Below are 17,959 nucleotides of genomic sequence, written 5' to 3'. Positions count from 1 at the left end.
TCCGCTATTTCCCTACTGGGCTCCATCACCTGCCTAACATTGGAGCTCCCAATCACTAATAATTCCCTCCCCCCGCGTGCCTGCTCGGACCTTGCTGAACACCTCATGTGCTGCGAATGGCGCTGAACCTGCCACTTGCCTTGGGGAGAGGGTGGCCCAACCACGCCCGGTACCTGCGAAGATGTCTCAACAGCAGGGACCATGGCTTCATTAATTGTGTGTTGATGGGCAGGTGGAATATGCTGCAGGCGACTTCATATCCACAATAGCCATCCACCTCTACATCTGGAAACACCCAGGCAGCTTTTCAGAAAGCTGGAATAGAAGATGTGGTCACAGTCTAAAATAAAAAATTCTTTCTTTGCTTTCCATTCTACTTTCTCTATTTTTGAACTCTGGATGCCACAAGTTAAAAACCACTTCATCTGTTTTATGCTTTTCATTAATTTTGTAGTTGTTGGAACACTACTTAAATTATTCAAAAGTAAAAATAGTTCTTATTGCCCATATAGTGTACTAAACATTTATTTACCTTCACATATTCCCCGTATAAGGCTTTATAAACCACTTCACATGTTTTGGGAATTATTTTGGTTGATATGCAATGTGATATTTGAGTACTGTGCTGTAAACTAGAGTAGTTCTTTCATGTACCAAGAAATTGCGCAGTGTCACAGTTTGCCTGTCTTCTGCACAAACTGCATTTCTCAAGCGAGTACACTGTTTTGTAATATGAGAAGCCACTTTACTGAGCAGATACTGAAATACACTTCCATTCATAAGTAATATACATATTAAGACTTGACTTCCTCCACTTGCAGCTTTTGTAACAGATTCTACTGAATGCTTTTATTATCTCGATGTAATACCTATGGCCTCATCCAAGTATGTTTCCTTTTTTTCTGCCACTTTTCTTCCAAATATGTACACAATGCAATTGTGGTACTAGCAACTGGAGTGCATAACACCCAAGTTTTTGTCCACCATATTGAAATTTGATGAAAAATATGATGACAGTGTAATACCCCCTTTTAGTGCCACATCAAAGATCTTTGTCAAAGAAATCTGACAAATATTTTTTGAACACATTTCATTGTCAAAGAAATATGATTGTGTAATACTGGCCTAACAGAGCTTAAGGAATATGTGTTCTGAAACAGAGGGTTTGGCATGCAATATACAACTGTTTTGTTCTAAATCCACTACTATAATGTTCTTGCAATACCTTAGTTGGTGTAGGCTAGCTCTAAGACTTTCCCTGTGTTTTCATAGCAGACAAAAGATCACCTGATACTAGTGAACTAGCTGTGCCAAAGGCCATTTGGGACATTGGTTCTTCAGTTTTGAGGATATGCAATTTTCACTATTAAGAAGCACCTTGAAGAGTTCTGTCGGAACCTACTGTGCCTCTCCAGATCCAAGAAAAGAGAAAGGAATTGTCAAGAAATTTTGTGGCCTCCTTGTGTGTAAATTTAGGAATTTGGAACAATGAACAAAGACAAACCTGTGCTAAGGGAAAAAGACTATAAATTTCCCAATGCTGTGAGATGAGACACCTGAAATTTCTAGAGCTTTAGAATTAGATATTGACGTTAAGAGTTAACCTGAGCAGATTTAGAGGTGTCAACATTTGTGATAGGTTTTACTGTTAAGTGTCTGGGATCAGGTGCAAAGAATAACATCCTTTGTTGCCTAATGATATTAATTAACATGGTGTTGAATGAATTAGCATCCATTAAGTTTTACCCAGGTTCAAGGCTGCATAAATATAGCAAAGTCTTGTTAAGACTGCTTTGAATTAAGGCAAAGAGACTAATTTTGTTAAAGGAAGTGTATTGCAGAAGACCAGAGGAGATCTACATGTTAAGAAAGATCATTGGTTTTAGTTCTAAGTGAAAGTGCAAATGTTCATAATCACTAATTTAATTTTATGTTGGCAAATTTTTATTACTAGCATCAATCAACTGACTGCCTTGTCTGATCAAATAAACAGAGTTATATGCACTCACCAGTAGGAAGTGGGTCTGTTACAATAACTGACGTAATGTAATAAGAATAAAAGGAAATCTCTCTCTCTCTCTCTCTCTCTCTCTCTCTCTCTCACACACACACACACACACACACACACACACAGTGGATGTCAACTGGGTGCAATGCCATCAGTCCTTCCTGGGTCTAGTAGGTGGCTAGATTCGCTGGTGCCATTGGTGCTAGAGGGTTGGGTTGTTTTGGGGAAGGAGACCAAACAGCGAGGTCATCAGTCTCATCGTATTAGGGAAGGACGGGGAAGGAAGTCGGCCGTGCCCTTTGAAAGGAACCATCCCAGCATTTGCCTGGAGCAATTTAGGGAAATCACGGAAAATCTAAATCAGGATGGCCGGACGCGGGATTGAACCGCCATCCTCCCGAATGTTGGAGCTAGAGGTTTTGTAGCATGCAAATTTGGGTAGTCTCCTGCTGCTTCTTCTTCTTCTTCTTCTTTTTTTAAGAGCCAATAAAACTGTGTGAACCTCATCTCACTCTCACTCTGTGCCCGTACTTAATTCAGATTAGATCTTGGTAGAGACAGAGTCAACCTGTATAGGATAGCTGGAGCTGGTAGCCTTGGGTGTCCACCTTGGTCTGCTTTATGATGCTGACTGATGCACAGTTTGGCAAATGTTGGTGAGCAGAGTAAGTCATGTTTTATGGAACATTGACTTTACCAACTGCATCACAATATTATTAATATTTCCAGCAGCCACAGTTGCTGCCTACTCTCCAGACTTTGTAGCTAAACTAGGTAAGGAATTATGTCAGGAGCTTAGTTTTCCATTTCAGTTCTCATTATAGCCATGTCTACTTTGCTCTTTCCAATTACCTATCAAGCCTTTGGCTATGGCGAGGCATTCATCTTTACGAACAACAAGTTGCGCCCCCATTATGCACCTCTTATGAATGACTTCCTTCAGGATAACGATATCGCTCGACTAGAGTGGCCAGCATGGACTCCAGACATGAACCCTATCGAACATGCCTGGGATAGGTTGAAAAGGGCTGTTTATGGAAGACGTGACTCACCAACCACTCTGAGGGATCAACACCGAATTGCCATTGAGGAGTGGGACAATCTGGACCAACAGTGCCCTGATGAACTTGTGGATAGTATTCCACGACGAATACAGCCATGCATCAATGCAAAATGACATGCTATTGGGTATTAGAGGTACCAGTGTGTACAGCAATCTGGACTACCACCTCTGAAGGTCTCGCTGTATGGTGGTACAAAATGCAATGTGTGTTTTTCGTGAGCAATAAAAAGGGCGGAAATGATGTTTATGTTGATCTCTATTTCAATTTTCTGTACAGGTTCCAGGACTTTTTTTGATGTGTGTATCTTCAGATACTTTGGAGATGCCATGACAAGGAAGGATATGAATTTTACTGCTGCTCATTTCACTTGCAGCAATTTACAGTGATCTCTTAGCTTCTGCCTAACAACATACTCAGAAATCTGTACATATTTGGAAAATGAACAGCCACACATTTGTTTCATCCGTCGTTTTGTAATCAGATGGAAAAATAAATAACATTGAACATTTCAGAATATATTTGTATTACATTAATAAGAAAATCTCACAATGTGTTAAAATGATGTAGTAGAAATAGAATTAAAAAGAACTAGGATACAGTGGGATGCAAAACTGTTTTCTTTGACTCTAAACCACTTCTTTGTCCACTAAGCTATAACAAAGCAATGTTTTTTCTGTCTTTTGCGTCATCTTAGTATCTTTGAAGACTTATACTGTTGATGCCTCATTAACTGATTTTAATTATAAAGGTGATGTATTTGTGGTAAATCTTCAGCCTCCAACATCATCTATAGTCAGAAGCAATAATTGTTGTGCTACCTACCTTACCTGCAATAGGAACAGATCAGTTTCAGTTTATGATTAAAATTTCTGTTAAAAATTCCCATGAAGTTTTAAGATGCAATACCTGTTTTAGTCATTGTTTCCCTCTCTGTATCAGTCTAACTGTTTACTGAACAGTCTTTCTTTATGGCTTCTTATTATGTTAGTTTGTTGAACCCACTGTCCCAGTGCTCCTTTATTTTCTGCTGTGTATTTATCTCAGCCACAATCATAAAGTTACGATGATAAAGTAATGAGACAGGTTAGAAAAAACTGGCCAAGTGCAAGCAGGACTCTCACATTGAGGGTTTTGACAAACTGCAAGGACAGATTCCTGACTGGAAATGAAGGCAAAAAGGTCCTATGAACAAGTCTGGAAATGGACAGTGTGCATACAACAACAACAAACCATCCTGGAACACAGTACAGAAGTGCATTGCATCTATGTCATAACAGATGTTCAGAAAGTGACCTCCATGGGGTTGCAGGTGGTACGGACAGTAGTGGTTGCCATGCAAGATACACATAATTGTACATTGGCTTACACCATGTTGGCAGGCCACTTGCCTGAAGCTTGCACCAGGGTTCGTCACAATATTCTGTAGAACCCAGTCTCCCAAATTCGGTGTATGCAAGTCTGCTGCCTCCGTGCATATTTGTGTGCTTGAAAGCACCCATGATCACATAAATGCCCAAAAAGGGCTTAAAATGTTGTGTGATGTGGCTGGTGTCTGTGAGAGAACTTATTTTGGTATAGCTATGCTGCCTCTTGACTGTTTCCATCTGCTTGGCCATCCACAATCACCATCTCGGCTTGTTCCTGATGTGAATGCTTGACCATTCTGCTGCAGGAACACACTGCACATGATCAGAGGAACTGTATTCATCTGCGCCATTTATCATGGCAATGACGCATTTGAGGACACATATTCACAGGAAATTTTTTCAATCCATTTACTGTAAGGAATCGATGCCTGCAGTTTGTTGGTTTTATTGACTTTTCACCCTGCATATATCATCCTGGGAATCTAGAATATCAACACATTTTGCCCATTTTCAAAACAGACACTGGTTTGATGAACGCCAAGATCTTATCAACATCCCTACAATAGTTCCTCAGTCTAGCCGAAACACACAAAGAGAAGCGAGCACTTCACTTTATATAAATAGATGTAGAAGTACAATTTACGTACTATGTTTGCATGCAGTAATGTTCGTACATTATGCTTTTGACAGGTGGTGAATGCAATGTACAGTCTCTCAAAAAGCTATTTTTCATGTGACACAATTACAATTGTCAGACATTTTTACTTTACTTGTAATATGAAACCTTGCTTCTTGCCAAATTTCACGGTTCTATGTCAGTGGGAAGTACCCTACAGGTTTTAATGAGAATGTTTTCTATTATCAAAATATGTTACATAAATGGCCACATCTTTTGACTGAACTGGCTTAGAAGCTTAAAATTTTTACACTGGTAAGGGATCATAGACCTTAATATAACATAAGTTTGAACTTGATACTTTTACACACATGGACAACAAAAAAATCCTATAAGGGTTCCATATTTACAGACTGAGGCACAGAACCCTGAAAACAGCTTTACTTACACTTTTAAACAACTCCACTGGTATCACTTTCAAACTAACTCCTTGTGCCTGAACATACTTATTCTGTCGGTGTTTCCATTGTTGGTAGCAGGGAATTCGTCTTCTGGTATACCAGGAAAAGGCCTTTTACAGTGGGTTCGATGTCTTGTACTGTTACAAAATGGTCTACTTTAATGGCTGATTTCACTTTTGAGCATAAAAAAAGTCACACGGCCCATGTCGGGTGAAAAATGGTTCAAATGGCTCTGAGCACTATGGGACTTAACATCTATGGTCATCAGTCCCCCTAGAACTTAGAACTACTTAAACCTAACTAACCTAAGGACATCACACACATCCATGCACAAGGCAGGATTCGAACCTGTGACCATAGCGGTCACGCGGTTCCAGACTGAAGTGCCTAGAACCGCACGGCCACACCAGCCGGCCATGTCGGGTGAATAAGGTGTGGTAAGATGGTACATTACTTGTACAGGATCCTGTTAGCAATTTGTGGATGAACATGATGAGCCTGTTTTTGAAGTCTTTTGTGAATTTCTTGGCAATAGTACTGATTTACTGACTCACCTGGAGGTAACCACTCTTTGTGCACAAAACCCATGGAGTCAAACGAACACACAAGCATGCAATTCACATTTGACTTTAACATGTGAGCTTTCTTTGGTCTCTGCAATTACTTCAAACATCATTGTGAACTTCTGACATTTTGTCTTGGGGTCATACCATAGAAAACATCACCAGTGATAACTCTGTTCAGCAATTCTGGGTTCAAGCCATTAGTTCCAACAGATCAACAATTACAGCTCTCTACTGATCGTTTTGTCGCCGTGTGGTTGTTTTTGGGAACTACTTTGGCACACTGTTTTGTCATACCCGGTTTTTCAATCGTCATTTTTACATCCTTCATCAGCTCACACAAGTTCCCTCACCCTGTCATCTGTTTGTCGCCCCCTGTTTGTGCTGTTGGTCGCCCACTGCAATGTTCATTTTCAGCATTGGTTTGGCTTTCAGAAAACTTGGTAAGACCTTGTTTCCAAAAGTCTGTTGACACTTCTCACAGTGCATCATTCTCACAGAGTTTCACACAGCAAGAGATGGCATACTGCTGCACAGTATTTCAAGATTCCATTGTTGCACCAAGAAGCAAACACAGAACTTCACATTTCATGGTGCTACTCCTGGAGAACATTGTAGGCATATGCCACTTGTGGCTGTGATGGGAAAAGACATAGCTCACACACTGCCTATTTAAGCCATTATTGGGAGGAAAAAAAATCTGTCAACAACTTTATTGTTGTGCATCATGTTGTTGTTGTTGTTGAGGTCTTCAGTCGTGAGACTGGTTTGATGCAGCTCTCCATGCTACTCTATCCTGTGCAAGCTTCTTCATCTCCCAGTACTTACTGCAACCTACATCCTTCTGAATCTGCTTAATGTATTCATCTCTTGGTCTCCCTCTACGATTTTTACCCTCCACTGCTAAATTTGTGATCCCTTGATGCCTCAAAACATGTCCTACCAACTGGTCCCTTCTTCTTGTCAAGTTGTGCCACAAACTCCTCTTCTCCCCAATTCTTCAATACCTCCTCATTAGTTATGTGGCCTACCCATCTAATCTTCGGCATTCTTCTGTAGCACCACATTTCGAAAGCTTCTATTCTCTTCTTGGCCAAACTATTTATCGTCCATGTTTCACTTCCATACATGGCTACACTCCATACAAATACTTTCAGAAATGACTTCCTGACACTTAAATCTATACTTGATGTTAACAAATTTCTCTTCTTCAGAAACGCTTTCCTTGCCATTGCCAGTCGACATTTTATATCCTCTCTACTTTGATCATAATCAGTTATTTTGCTCCCCAAATAGCAAAATTCCTTTACTACTTTAAGTGTCTCATTTCCTAATCTAATTCCCTCAGCATCACCCGACTTAATTCGACTACATTCCATTATCCTCATTTTGCTTTTGTTGATGTTCATCTTATATCCTCCTTTCAAGACACTGTCCATTCCGTTCAACTGCCCTTACAAGTCCTTTGCTGTCTCTGACAGAATTACAATGTCATCGGCGAACCTCAAAGTTTTTATTTCTTCTCCATGGATTTTAATACCTACTCCGAATTTTTATTTTGTTTCCTTTACTGCTTGCTCAATATACAGATTGAATATTGGGGAGAGGTTACAACCCTGTCTCACTCCCTTCCCAACCGCTGCTTCCCTTTCATGTCCCTAGACTTTTATAACTGCCATCTGGCTTCTGTACAAATTGAAAATAGCCTTTCGCTCCCTGTATTTTACCCCTACCACCTTTAGAATTTGAAAGAGAGTATTCCAGTCAACATTGTCAAAAGCTTTCTCTAAGTCTACAAATGCTAGAAACATAGGTTTGCCTTTCCTTAATCTTTCTGCTAAGATAAGTCGTAGGGTCAGTATTGCCTCACGTGTTCCAATATTTCTATGGAATCCAAGCAGATCTTCCCCCAGGTTGGCTTCTACTAGTTTTTCCATTCGTCTGTAAAGAATTTGCGTTAATATTTTGCAGCTGTGACTTATTAAACTGATAGTTCGGCAATTTTCACACGTGTCAGCACCTGCTTTCTTTGGGATTGGAATTATTATATTCTTCTTGAAGTCTGAGGGTATTTTGCCTGTCTCATACATCTTGCTCACTAGATGGTAGAGTTTTGTCAGGACTGGTTCTCCCAAGGCCGTCAGTAGTTCTAAAGAAATGTTGTCTACTCCCGGGCCCTTGTTTCGACTCAGGTCTTTCAGTGCTCTGTCAAACTCTTCACGCAGTATTGTATCTCCCATTTCGTCTTCATCTACATTCTCTTCCATTTCCACAATATTGTCCTCAAGTACGTCGCCCTTGTATAGACCCTCTATATACTCCTTCCACCTTTCTGCTTTCCCTTCTTTGCTTAGAACTGGGTTTCCATCAAAGCTCTTGATATTCATACAAGTGGTTCTCTTTTCTCCAAAGGTCTCTTTAATTTTCCTGTAGGCAGTATATATCTTACCCCTAGTGAGATAAGCCTCTACATCCTTACATTTGTCCTCTAGTAATCCCTGCTTAGCCATTTTGCACTTCCTTTCAATCTCATTTTTGAGACGTTTGTATTCCTTTTTGCCTGCTTCATTTACTGTATTTTTATATTTTCTCCTTTCATCAATTAAATTCAATATTTCTTCTGTTACCCAAGGATTTCTACTAGCCCTCGTCTTTTTACCTACTTGATTCTCTGATGCCTTCACTACTTCATCCCTCAGAGCTACCCATTCTTCTTTGTTCCCTTATGCTCTCCCTGAAACTCTGTACAACCTCTGGTTTTATCAGTTTGTCCAGGTCCCATCTCCTTAAATTCCCACCTTTTTGCAGTTTCTTCAGTTTTAATCTACAAGCTCATAACCAATAGATTGTGGTCAGAGTCCACATCTGCTCCTGGAAATGTCTTACAATTTAATACCTGGTTCCTAAATCTCTGTCTTACCATTATATAATCTATCTGATACCTTCTAGTATCTCCAGGATTCTTCCATGTGTACAACCTTCTTTTATGATTCTTGAACCAAGTGTTAGCTATGATTAAGTTATGTTCTGTGCAAAATTCTACCAGACGGCTTCCTCTTTCATTTCTTTCCCCCAATCCCTATTCACCTACTATGTTTCCTTCTCTCCCTTCTCCTACTCTCGAATTCCAGTCACCCACGACTATTAAATTTTCGTCTCCCTTCACTACCTGACTAATTTCTTTTATCTCATCATACATTTCATCAATTTCTTCATCATCTGCAGAACTAGTTGGCATATAAACTTGTACTACTGTAGTAGGTGGCTTCGTGTCTGTCTTGGCCACAATAATGCGTTCACTATGCTGTTTGTAGTAGCCTACCCGCACTCCTATTTTTTTAAATTCATTATTAAACCTACTCCTGCATTACCCCTATTTGATTTTGTATTTATGGCCCTGTATTCACCTGATCAAAAGTCTTGTTCCTCCTGCCACCGAACTTCACTAATACCCACTATATCTAACTTTAACCTATTCATTTCCCTTTTTAAGTTTTCTATCCTACCTGCCCGATTAAGGGATCTGACATTCCACGAACCGATCCGCAGAACGCCAGTTTTCTTTCTCCTGGTAACGCTGTCCTCTTGAGTAGTCCCCTCCTGGAGATCCGAATATTTTACCCAAGAGGACACCATCATCATTTAATCACACAGTAAAGCTGCGTGCCCTCGGGAAAAATTACGGCTGTAGTTTCCCCTTGCTTTCAGCCATTCGCAGTACCAGCACAGCCAGGCCGTTTTGGTTAGTGTCAAAAGGCCAGATCAGTCACTCATCCAGACTGTTGCCCCTGCAACTACTGAAAAGGCTGCTGCCCCTCTTCAGGAACCACACGTTTGTCTGGCATCTCAACAGATACCCCTCCGTTGTGGTTGCACCTATGGTACGGCCATCTGTATCACTGAGGCATGCAAGCCTCCCCACCAACGGCAAGATCCATGGTTCATGGGAGAACAAAACTCCAGTGTCTGTATGTAAGTGATCCGACTGCCAATTGCCTGCAATTTTACATCTACATTTATACTCCGCAAGCCACCCAACGGTGTGTGGCGGAGGGCACTTTACGTGCCACTGTCATTACCTCCCTTTCCTGTTCCAGTCGCGTATGGTTCGCAGGAAGAACGACTGTCTGAAAGCCTCCGTGCGCGCTCTAATCTCTCTAATTTTACATTCGTGATCTCCTCGGGAGGTATAAGTAGGGGGAAGCAATATATTTGATACCTCATCCAGAAACGCACCCTCTCGAAACCTGGCGAGCAAGCTACACCGCGATGCAGAGCGCCTCTCTTGCAGAGTCTGCCACTTGAGTTTGTTAGCACATAACTACTTTGTTTCCTGTTGTTGACTTTTGGTCTTCTAGCCAGTGTGGGTCAATAGAATGCTATGGCTGTCAGTGAATAAGTAGATGAGATGGGGAGGATGGAGGCCGAGGGACTGGGCAGGGGGGACTCTTAACTTGTTTAGCAGCTTTTTAATTAAAACTGATAAATACTGACATTTTTATTTAAACGAATTTCTGACTACAGACAGTGGTTCACAAATGCCTCTGCTGATCCGTCACTATTTAGCTTTATTAGCACATGGCTATACATGAGGTTAGACGTGACTTTCTTGTGGGTACTTCACCAAAAAAATTGTAACAGGCTGAGTTAGCATGTCACCAGCTATCTGTGCGCAAGTTGACCACAAGCAGTGGTTCCCCAAAAATGCCAGGATCAGAGTGCTACACACAAGGTAGTGAACATTTGTTCTAGTGAAAAGTCATTACGGAAACTACACACACACACACACACACACACACACACACACACACACACACACACATACTCTCACTCACTCTGAGTGGAAAATGTAACTGAAACAGGAGATTTGAGCATTTTAAGAGATTCTCCACTGGAGTTGGCAGCTGAGACAAAGAATGAGTAGAGGCAAATGACTGTTGGTATCAGAAGTACAGCCATAGGATTTTTTCAGTGCAAGGAGGAGAAAAACTGAACATTTGTAAGGGCTTGCTCACTTCAAGGAGCGTCTATTCTTGATTCAGTGAGTCAGTCCGCCTGGAGTTCTGATGATGTTGCCAAGCTCTGCACTGATGTGGGCTACTGTGCTGCTCAATACTCCGATAGAGGTTAGTAGTTACAGTCCTTTACCACCTGCAGTGAATTCTACACATCACACCTGTGATTCTTCATACTATCATCAAAGCCAGAACAAAGAACGACAATACTGATATGTACCAACCTATGAGCACTAACCTGTTGTCTGCAGGCCAGCAGGTAAGGCTGTGTTCTTCAGTTGTAAGACAGCAACATAGGAATAAATCTTATTTCAACATGCCACAATAACCTATGTACGTTGCCCTCTGTGAAGGTATCTGTGCACAGTTACATACTCATTAAATTTAACTTAAGTTTTAATTACTTTGAGAGTACTTCAGCAGTTATCATTTTTTGTGTTGTCTTTCAGAAAAGGGACACATTGATTATTGAATTGACTATTTGATGTTTAGTGCCCATCATGTCATTTTACCTACTGAATTTTTATGTTTCCCAGTTTTTACATTCAAGTCAAATCGTGTGCAAGCTCAGAGTGTCTGTTTCTGAGATAACTTAGGTGAAAGTAGCAATGTGACACACAACAGACGACCTGAACATATTTTCATAGTTGACCTCAATGCCTTATCACTCAGAAGAGGGACAGCATCAACAGTACATACCATTACAAACAAGTACAAAACAATGTTATTACTTGCCATTATCACTGTGTAATTTGCAATTTCATTTTATTTCTTCTTCTTCAAAGAAACCAAGTTAGCATTCACTGGAGAAAACTAGAGAAAAACAAAATACCTAAATCCAAATAATTGGTCAGTAATTTGAATTGCCATCTTACCAAATGCGAGCCTCGTGGCTCAACAATGCATGATCTTCTGCATTGAGAAATATACAATTTCTATCAATATTTTTCTTTTTGTAAGTGTTGCTCAGTTATAGAAGTATTTTTCGTTTTCTCAGATTTGATTTTATCACTTTGTTAACACTTACTTTTTATATTCTGAACGGTGAGAGACCTAACAGGCAGAACCACTTCATGTTTCCTCATTGCTATATCCACCATCATAATTTTATATGGTTCCATACACTCTTAGAATGAAATAAAAATAGCACTAACTATGCTAAAATGGTCTCTGCCTTAGCTCTTCAGCTTAAATTACAGACCTGTACTAAGTCGTCATTATCTGATTATCCAATGATGTTTTCCGTTTTTGGGCTCAGCAGCAGCTTGCTTTGTAATGGAATTATACTCCCCAAAGCTACAATCAATGTAGCAGCTGGAAAACAGCCTATTTTACAACCGGTTTTGAACACAGCTCGTTTTAATAACAGTGGTATCTATGAATTCATATGAAAATGAATATCTGAAGTTGTCATACTGGACTTGAGCTCAGTTCCTGTGCTTGCAGAAAGTAATCATGAATTAAGGATCGGTCCGACTTTGTACAAGTACACAAACTATTGTTCTGCTTTAACATGCAAACATGTTTCACCACCACTGCTACATCATCTGTATGTATTTCTTTTATTTTTATTGTTTATTTCTTTATACACTTAAAATTTTACATTTGTATCCCCTGTGGCTGCCAACCAAAATTGGCCACAGGTCTAAATTAGCACACACGCCTGTTTTTGTGTGCCACATGTGTTTTTGTTATTTTTATATACTGAGTGACATTTTTCACAAATGAATGGGTGAAAATGTCTAACTACACAAAAAGAACAAATACGCAATTGGAAGACAAAGCAGACCTGACACAGCTCAGGACTGGCCAGATACTACAATGATGACATTGTGTACTAACTTAGGACAGAGGCCAATTTCAGTTGACAGCCACAGGACACATACAATGGGGGGGGGGGGGGGGGGGGGGGCAACAATCAGGATACCACAACCGTGGCGAAACATGTTTTGGTGTTAAAGCAAAACAATAATTCCCTTACTTGCAAAAAAGTGGGTCCATCGTTAATTCATTATTAATGTCTGAAGCTGTTTGTGAAATAAAAGCTGTTTTATACTAACTGAAATGCTTGTAAGCCTGTGGAGTTTTACTCCATGGTCTGATTACAATTAACAAAATGTCTACTACTTTTTCCTGTACCCACAGCTTCTATGGCAATGATTTCTTTCTTTGTTATCATAAAAAAATGATGTACAGAATCTTTGAGTATCTCTAGGTCTGTCTCTTCAACCTGGATTACAACGGTGTCACACAAAAAAATGAAATCACATTCAAATTTTATAAAACACGAATATGAATTGATTACTGTCATATGGAATCTTCCAGAATAGATGGTCACTCTTGTCTGGGCTTTAATATCACATAGAAGATTTACAGATAAAAGATTGTGCAAGTCTTTGTTATAATATTAATCATTTCACTTGTTGTGCAATACATTTATTGCTGCATTTTCCTATAATATTTCAAAATGTAACACAAAAATTACAGCAACAAGGTCACAACACACAAAAAGAAAAATACATAAATTTAATGAGGAGCTTTGCACACTTGCATCACATCCTGGCAAGAACAACGTAAACATTTATTCCTGGTGTTTCCTATATATTACACAAAGACAGTCTATCCGTAACTCCGGTGTCACCACACAAGTTTTATTTACTCAAAAGTGTTTTCTGTCAAAGCTCCTTCCTCAAATGCCGGAACAGTCAAAGTAGCTGCTACTCCAGCTTGCAATTAAAGCTTCCTCTTTGCTCTCTCCACTCTGACAACAATGACAGTGTTATCTGGCTATATCCTCATCTCCCCTCAATTTCCTTTAATGTAGATGATGAGGGGGACAATGTCACTTTTAAAAATATTTACAGTTTGATATTACTTTCCATCATATTTTATATCATCATAAGACAAACATTTTCAAGTCTCTTGTAACATTCTAGTGACACTAAATGATACTGACACCTCATATTATTCAAACAATAACAACACTTACATGAAGAGCAAGACTTAGTTTATAGGGTTTACATATGTTCAAGATACAAACTCATAACATATCAATGTAAAAATGCAGATCACAGTGTACACAGGTAAAATTAAATAAATGTCATTACTTATTTAAAATGATTCAACACTGACTTCAATTACATGATGTTCTTTCTCTGTTAAGCAAAACCACTTCCAATATCTCAAAATGATTAATTTCAACATTTTTTGATTATGCACCGCATACACAAATTGAACATTTAAAACTGCTAAAAGACAGAAGACAATTTTGTATTAACAAAGTTTAAAATAATCAGCTCATACACCGCAAGTTCCAAAAATATCACCAAAATAAAGAATTGGTGCTATATATTTACGTCAAATACTATCAACTTTTTCACACACAGAGAAGCAGTTAGCTTTTTGGAAAAATGAGTATCGCCAAAATTATGTACAGCAACTGGTGTGCTGATAAAAATAAGCTACCGCCACACTGAAACAAAGAAATAAACTAGGATCTCTGTAATTTTTTATGCCTTGGTTGCTAACATCTAACACTTTAGAATACAAACATTTCTAAACTCAACATACCACATTATACTTATTTAACAGCTACTTGCAGGGAACAAAATTAAACTATATAAAAACCAAAACAAAACAAAAGAAAAGAAACAACAATCTAGATCTCTGGTTAGCAATGTGTGAACATCAAAACTTCAATAGCTACGAAATCAGTAATTATCTTACAATTTGTAGGGCAAGTTATAAATATGTCTTTGTACTTTTACAATAGGATACCAACAGATCTTTGGGACATAATGAAATGAAGCTGCATCAGGACCAGAAAACAGTTTCATAATTAACTGATCACAAACTTGTTTAACTTTGCAAGAAACACTGTACCTTCCAACCTCTGCGAATGCTGGTTCCTGAAATTTTTATTATTGAATTTCAAAGTAACATGAGAAGCAGCAGAAAAGAGCAACTAATGCAAAATTTTAATTGTCTGCACCAGCAGAATATACCTCTGCATGTGCATTTGGGTGACACTTTGCCCTCTACCATTTAAACAACATTTCTTCTTTTTCTATACTTCCATCTTGTTTTTGCCTATTGACAAACAAACCAGCTCTTTCAAAAGCTTTATATTGCACATATTTTTTATGTGTGTATCTGCCCTCCTCAAGTTATTGCATTTATCATTATATTATAGACACCTAACCTCATTCTTAAACAAAATCTTAGCTTTTAAATTGTGTGACAAGAATTACATAATGGACCCACTGTGAAGCACTTGGGGGAGGTAATTTCTATAAGAAAAAATACTGTCTGGAATTGAAATGGGTGCCATGACAACTCAAACTTACTGCATCACCAACAGATCAGCTCCAAATTTAGCTCTCTTTAACACACCAACACATGCATGCTGTAGTCAGTCAGGTGACACATGAACTGAACACGTTCTGGGCAAAATATGTGGCAAATATGTAAAAATAAAAGTAAGATTTATCTGCATCCCAATACACTGCCCCGCTAAAGAAAAAAGAATTGAAGAAATATATTTTCTTGTGTGTTCAACAAATTTTGTTTCAGTTTATCATGAAAATATAGTCTTTGCAAGAATCATCTAATGGTATTACCCAACATACAAAACGAACTTACAAGCTTGTTTTTCTCTTAGAAACATTTTCAGAAAAGTAACACTTATCCAGTCACACTGCATAGTATGATTTTGCAGTAAATTAATTGCAAGAGTTTAAAAAATTAGGATACTTTGATGTTTTACCACATAGTATAGTTTAATGCGTATGTAAAAACAGGTGAACATTGTGGTGTGAGAAAAAAAAAACACTATTCCTTAATATTATAATATCAGAAGTTTTGAAAAGCACTTTGTTCACATTATTATTGGAAATTTATTTCACAGAAAGCATGAGCAATTTATAAAGAAATTCATCATTCTAAATCAGTCTCAAACTACAAAGGCTAAAATGGCCTGTAGTTTTATTCTTCACTTTAAAATTACATAAAAATAAAAATTACTCTTTATTTAAAAATGCCCAAAACTTAATTTGTTTTCCATTTTGTAGTTTTATCCCAGTGAAGTGCCTTCATGGCTGTTAGAATGATTCAAATGTAAATGTCTGTATTCCAGTCTTGTTTAATATGTAAAATTTAGAAATAAAACATGAAATCATGAAAGTGTTTCAGATTTGTTGGATATTGCACCCCCACTTAGCCATGTACACATGCAAGAATAATATTAAAACACATTACATAAGCTACAAGCAATATATATCACTTTTGTTTCACAAATGGAATGTTTGCTTATAAAACTGATATTAAAATATCTTGCACAGGAACAAACAGTGAGGAATATATTTAATCGGAAAATTGGAATCTTTCATTAAAGATTAATTTTATTACAAGGAAATTCCAGCTGAGAAAATTAAAAATTTTTTTGAAGTAAAACTGCTGACCAGGAAGCAAAAAGTAAATAATGTTGACATACTTGTATAAAAGCACACACAGTATTCTTGCTTTCGGAACTATCAGCACCTTCCTTGAGGAGGAGAGAGGAGAAAGTTGGAAAAGGTTAAAACGAAATAGTAACTTACACAGACCCCAAGGGGACAGATACTAATCTGTTGTGGGATAACAGGCAGAGGTCGCTCTGTTGTATATAGTTTGTATATTTACACTTGTATATTCACCATATCTCATTTATTTTGTGTAAGAGGTATATAGAATAACCAGCAGAAGTGTCGGAGAATATTAGCATAAATAACCTTTTAGAAGTCATCATGTCAGAAGCTCAGTTAATATCAAAGGGAAGCAGATGATACAATATCACTAAACCAGCTGTGTAAGTCTGACCATGTGCTAATAATGATACTGTTCAATCAGTGATATCTCTTGAAACAAGATGTAGGGCTTGAAAGTAGTGCCAACAGTTCAAAGAATGTTAATGAACAGAGACAGAGGAAAATTTTCAAGCAGTCACAAGCTGTGAATGTCTTCAGGAACCATCCAGAGGCTTTGGAGACGTAACTTGACTGGTCACAGACCGAGTATTCGAGTTATGTGCTGTATGATGAGAGTTATAAATAGTCATCAAAGTGACACCCAATTCTATTTTGTAGCTGCAGCCCAGAAACTGGCAACCCATACATTTCTCTCCCGCTCTAGAGGCAAGAAAGTTTTGTTGAATGCCTCCTCAGCTCAAGAGCAACTTCTCATCAATAAATTTATGTACTGTCAAGATACACTTAATTGACAATCTTCCAAGCTAAACTTCATCTTTACACCTGTAATGATTAAAAGGAGTCTCTCCCTCTCACTTTCACAAAGGCTCCGCCATTGAGGCCTGAACCCATGCCTTCGAAGTCCTATTTTTAGTGAGGCAGATAATCATTTGTCCACTACGGTGGATCTGTCATGTATATGCCACATATTCATATATCTAAAATATGGCAAGCATTAGTTAGTACCAGCACAGGTGCAGCAGCAGCTGCTGCTGCTGATGAGTGTCTTCTGTGTATGTGGAGGTAACACGTTACTTAATTCACTGCCAAGGGGCTGTGAGAATTTATTGAGTATTCCAGAATAAACCAATGGTTGCACCGTATTTCAGATACTATTATTGACATAAGCACTATGGGGGAGTTGGCATAATTTGAGTATTAAGATAATGGTCTAAGGGAACAGCTATGATGGAAGACATGGTATGTAACGTAGGATAGTGACTTCGTGGAGAATGTTCTGGATGCCACAAGATGTTCAACGGAATATGAACTATGAACATCTATTGTCAAGCAGAGTAGCATATAATCAGCAGGAGCAGACCAAGAGTTAGTTGGCCATCTTGTCAGAAGCTTCGAGCCTA

Source organism: Schistocerca americana, chromosome 2, assembly GCF_021461395.2.
Source record: "Schistocerca americana isolate TAMUIC-IGC-003095 chromosome 2, iqSchAmer2.1, whole genome shotgun sequence".
In the NCBI taxonomy this organism is placed as follows: domain Eukaryota; kingdom Metazoa; phylum Arthropoda; class Insecta; order Orthoptera; family Acrididae; genus Schistocerca; species Schistocerca americana.
Note: the sequence above shows the minus strand (reverse complement) of the source record.